This window comes from Pongo pygmaeus, chromosome 4 (assembly GCF_028885625.2).
Source record: "Pongo pygmaeus isolate AG05252 chromosome 4, NHGRI_mPonPyg2-v2.0_pri, whole genome shotgun sequence".
In the NCBI taxonomy this organism is placed as follows: Eukaryota; Metazoa; Chordata; class Mammalia; order Primates; family Hominidae; genus Pongo; species Pongo pygmaeus.
The window spans coordinates 61,818,034-61,824,044 of NC_072377.2; positions in this window are offsets into that span (position 1 = coordinate 61,818,034).

Consider the following 6,011-nt stretch of genomic DNA (forward strand, 5'->3'; position numbering starts at 1 on the left):
AACCAGCCATTGTTTTTTTCTGGTACTGCTTGCTGATAAGACACGTGTGCAGTGGCTTAATGCGTCCACATATGTCAGAGTCTTGCTTTCCACAATGCTTAGACTGTCTTTGAAAACAGAAATGTTATCTAAGCAACCTAACCCCCTTATGGATTTTTTTTAAAAGCCCACAACAAAAAAGCATTAAAGTAACTAAACCAATACCTTTAAGTCACTCAAGTTCTAGCTAGGGACTATTAAAACGACTTCTTCCTTCAAAGCCTAATATATTTTGCAAAATTACTCCTTGTGTGGCAAGCAGGATGGTTAATATTATCCTTACTTTAGAGATGGGGAGACAGTCTCAGAAAAAGGAAGACAACTTTTAAATAATAGTCCCAAGACTAGAGCCCAGTCGCCCAGTCTTTCTTTTTTTTTTGAGACGGAGTTTCGCTCTTGTTGCCTAGGCTGGAGTGCAATGGCGTGATCTCGGCTCACAGCAACCTCCGCCTCCCAGGTTCAAGCCATTCTCCTGCCTCAGCCTCCAGAGTAGCTGGGATTACAGGCATGCGCCACCACGCCTGGCTAATTTTGTATTTTTAGTAGAGATGGGGTTTCTCCATGTTGGTTAGGCTGGTCTTGAACTCCGGACCTCAGGTTATCCGCCTGCCTCGGCCTCCCAAAGTGCTGGGATTACAGGCGTGAGCCACCGCGCCCAGCCGAGCCCAGTCTTTCTAAACCACCCCTCCTTCTGTGCTTTGCATCTTAGGGTACTTGAAGATAAAGGATAAGGAACATTGTGAAAAGACAAAGCAACAGAGAGGTCTGCAAAATGATAAGCAACACAAATTGGCTGCTGATAAAAAACTGGACACAATCTATATATATATGATATATGATATATGATATACCACTGTAGAGTTCAGCTTGGCAGGACCAGAGGGTGAGAGCTACTTCTGGGGAACCCTAGCCTACTTGGCTGCTTTCAGCCCATATGTGCCCTGCACCCTTCATCCCTTTTCCTGCAATTTTTCTGTTTCTCCCTCCAACTTCACACTCTGACTCAGATATCAGGAGACAGCAGCTGAGGCCAGTGGGAGATGAGAAGGGGAGGAGGGGGTTGGAAACCATCTCCTCTCTGTGCCACACCCACCTTCATGGCCCTTCTACATGTAGTTGATCAACTTTGCCCAGGTCATTCTTGGAATGCCAGAAGTTGGAGGGCAGGAAAAGAGGCATTTCTTCCAGAGTTTTCAATGGACGGGTCTTCCTAAAACATTTGCAGGGGCACCAGAATATAAAGTTTTAGGCTCAGCCCAGTAGTCAAGTGTTATATATGCATGTTTTATTGCTTGTTTGCTTATTTCTAATGACCAGATCTTAGAGGAGAACATGGGCTCTGCTCTCTGACCAATGGGCTCTAACCCCCATACTGTCTTGGCCAGGTCACAAACTTTTTGAGCCTTAATATTCTCATCTGTACAACTGAAGTAATAAGAATACCCACCTTTCTGGGATTGTAAAGAGGATTAATTAAGATAATGTCTGATTCCAAGTAGTTTCTCAATAAACTAGAGTTATCATTGACTTCACTGTGTCCACCATCTTGAATACAGTCTTTGATCAACAATTGGATGGATGATACATAAAATAAAGATATATCATTGCATCCATGTTGCAGACATGAACCAGAGCTCTGGAATCCAAGAAAAGTTTTGGCATTCCACTCTCCCTTCTCAGGGATGACTTTAATCTTCAGAACCCATGTATGGATGCTCATTGTGGGTAAATGTGAATTAGTGGTAACAAATCACAAAGCTTCCAGGAGGATCCAGGAGTCCTTTTTCTGACCAGGCTACAACCATTAACAGGTCTCAAACAGCATTAAAAGAAATAGGCTGGAATAGAAAATACCAATAGTAAGGGTATTTTTTTTTAGCTTTCGTTTTTTTAATATGAAATTAAAATATAGTAAGATTTAATTTACTATAAATTTATATGAGTTAATTTATAGTAAATTAAATTCAGTATGCTGTACTCATGTATACATATAAATAAACATAAATACTTATATGTATTATTTTATTTATACTTATTTGTATTTATGTTTGTGTATTTATATGTATACATGCATATAGCATACTGAATTTAATGTACTATATAGTTCCTACTTTGGGTTATAATCCAAAAACTTTTAAAGATGCTGTTCTTGGTATAGACATTGCCTTTGCCCAATTTTCATAGAACCATAATTACTGTTGATTGTCCACCTTGTGACTATTTTTGGACTGTGTGTTTTAACAGAGCAACACCGAGAGTGAATATGAGAATCTAGGGTTTGGGGAAGACTCATGTTCTCAAGCTGCCTGGCTAGGTCACCCCGTTTCTTCAGGGAGCATAGTTAATGGTACATTTTAAGCAATGGAGCCATTGAGTGAGTGACACTTGGGAGTTTACATTGGTGGGGGTATGTCAGTGACTGCTTATGGGTGCTTCTGCTGCCCATATGTATGGTGCAGGCTGGACTTCAGAGAAATATCACGGAACACAATGACCGCTTACATTCCTTGCCCTGCGAACCACATCTCCAGCTCAGTCTCTGTCATTTCTGAGCTGTGTGTTGAGCCCTTCCTCTATAGGAGGAAAGACTCAGGGTAGGAAAAGAACCATGTGGAGGAGTACAGGAGCATGCAACGTTCTGTGACTACCACTCCTGGCAGAAAAACAAGGGGCTCTCCCAGTGACGCCAGTGGTGATTCCTCACAGCACCTCCACTCAAAGATAAGTATTCATACTGGTTTGAATTAGATAGAAAATACAGGAATGATAAATAATGCTCATCTTTCAGGGACCATAAAAAGGAGTAATTAATGTGAAATTCAGAGCCATTTGATGATGAGAAAGGATGAAGGCAGCCTTCCTCGCGAGACGACGTGGAAAGAGCAATGGACTGGGAGCCAGAAGGCCTGGTGTGCAGGAGCAAGTCTGCCACTAACCAACCAACCTCCTGGACACACCATAGCCTCTCTGGGCTTCAGTGTCCTCATCTGTGAAATGAAGGAGTCAGTATAGGTCATGGTGTGGAGAAGGAAGAGGGTGTGGCCAGATAATTATTTAAGCCAAATAACTGTTCATTGAAAAGTTGACCAGAAGATACAAAAACCCATCAAAATGAGGCAACTCTGAGGCAAAATGGGGCCCCAGACTTTGGGGCCCCACTTTGATTTCTCCCATGACAGGTAGAATCCTCAGGTGGCCCCTAAGAGCTCCAGCCCCACTGTGTACCTCCTTCCTCTCACTTATTCAAACACTAATCTAAGTACTGCTATGGGGGAATTTTGGAGGTGTATTTAAAAGTCCAAATCCACTGGGCTTAAGATGGGGATATTTTCCAGGTGGGTCTGACCTGATTATACAAATCCTTTTACAGTAGAGCGTTTACTCTGGCTGATGACCAAGCAGAAAGCCAGAGATTGGAAGCACAAGAAGGATTTGACACATTATTGATGGCTTGAAGATCTAGGGGCTCAAGTGGCAAGGAATGTGGTAGTTTCAAGGAGCTGAGAGCAGCCTCCACTCCATAGCAGCCAGCGAGAACAAGGACTTCAGTCCTATGGGTGTAACAAGTAGAAACTTAGAAGTCAGCTTTTCCCCAGAGCCCCTAGGCAAGAACTCAGACTTGTGAGACCCTGAGCAGAGAATTCAGCCATGCTGTGCCAGACTTCTGACCTACAGGACCCTGAGATACTAAATGGAGGCTGTTTTAAGCTGCTAAATTTATGATAATATGTTTCACAGCAACAGAATATCAATACACTCCCCACATCGCATGGTGGCTGGCAAGGACCTCCACAAATGCCAACCTCTGAGGATCCCTATAAAGACACCTGAATTGGATTGTCTCTGCCATCTTTGATGGCTGCAAGTTTCTACATTCCCCCCAACATTTCATGTCATTCTGAGAATAGCTTGATGGAAATCATATTTGAAGCTGTGAGCTGTAGAAAGTCTCCACTTTTTGTTTGTTTTTTTGTCTAGTGACCTGTGGGCCATTAGAAAGAAGTGTGAATTACTAAGTAATAATTGTATAACATGGAACAGGGTAATAACCATTTTTCAGGGTTTGGTTGGTCTGAGAATATGGAAAATGTATTGGTAGTCAGTAGAACCAAGTTACATGTCACCCTTGGGTAGGCAGCTGACTGGATGTGGCAGTTTACCTTCTAACTAAAGCTCTAATCTCAGAATGTCAGAGTCTCCTTTGTTCTGACCACCCCAAGATGAAATTACAGCCAAGCATTATGTTCAGAGAATAGTCAGCCCACCCAGGCCACTTACACCAAGCCAAAAATGAGAAGAATTTGGCCAAGGAAGCTGATGGAGTCCATCTTTATCCATTGTGTTGTTCTCTTTGAGTGTCCTCTGATGCAAAGGAGGAAATTCGTGGTGACTTTAAATGTCACCAGTGTTTCAATGAAAACAGGAATATTGCCTATGGAAACACTTCCTGACTCAGAAAAATCGTTACGACCTCCAAGACCCTAATTATCCCAGGTGGGTCCCAACACTCCCTTGATGGAACTACTTCACAGTAGGGAAAGAGCACAATAGTCAGAAACTTGGATTTGAATCTTATCCCTGCCACTCACTAGCTGTATGCCTTAGGTAAGTTGCACAAATTCTTTGAGCCTCAGTTTCCTCATCCACAGGGATGACTAAGAACGCCTCCCTAAATAGGAATAATAGTGCTCACTTCATAGAGATCTAGTGAAAATTGCCTAAGATCACATGCATAAAAGATCTCATACAGTATTCAATAAATGTCAATCATAGTAGTAGAAGTTATATTTTTATCATATTTGTCCTTTAACAGTTTCCGTATTGGAAACAGTTTTTCCATTCTAGAGGAACTTTATCATTCTGCCTCTGACCTGCTCTTCATTCCTGAAGAATTTATGGAGTTCCTACTGAGATAGCCAGGGCTCTCCTGGTAATCGAAATATTATAAATGACCTAGAAGAAATAACTCTTTTTCTCCAGGAGCTCGTATTTTTATATTAAAAAGATATGCAGATTATATAAGCAAAATGGAATAAGTTAAAGTGTCAACCAACCATAAATTGCTGCAACAATCTTTGGTATCATTTATCCTCATCATAATTATTATTATTACTATGAGTAGGTGAAGAACAACCACAGGATTCAGTGTTTAGTATGCATTCTTAGGCCAGGTGCAGTGAATCATGCCCGCAATCCCAGCACTTTGGAAGGTCAAGGCAGGAGGATCACTTGAAGCCAGGAGATTGAGATCAGCCTGGGCAACAAAGTGAGACCCTGTCTCTACAAAATACTAGCCAGGCGTGGTGGCATGTGCCTGTAGTCCCTGCCTCTGGGGAGGCTGAGATGGGAGAATTGCCTGAGCCCAGGAGGTCAAGGCTGCAGTGAACTGTGACCAAGCCACTGTTCTCCAGCCTAGGTGACAGAGAGAGACCCTGTCTCTTAAAAAAATGCATTCTTGGCCAGGTGCGGTGGCTCACGCCTGTAATCCCAGAACTTTGGGAGGCTGAGGTGGGAGGATCACCTGAGGTCAGGAGTTCGAAACCTGCCTGGCCAACATGGCAAAACCCTGTCTCTACTAAAAGTACAAAAAAATTAGCTGGGTGTGGTGGTGGGCGCCTGTAATCCCAGCTACTCAGGAGGCTGAGGCAGGAGAATTGCTTGAACCCGGGAGGCTGAGGTTGCAGTGAGCCAAGATCACGCCACTGCGCTCCAGCCTGGGCAACAAGAGCGAGGCTCCGTCTCAAAAAAAAAAAAAAAATGCATTTTTAGACTTTAGAATAAGCAAAGTTCAATGTGAACTTGTAGGCTGGGAAAGGTCCAATGTGGGGTGGGCAGGCAGCAATGGACTGAAGCCATGGAGGGGTGGGTGGGATTCACTGGATGCATGGAAGGGCAGCTCAGCAGGATACCTGAAGTTGAGGCTGACTAAAGTGTGGTCAGGATTTAAAGGTCTGGCACGTTAGGAACTGAAA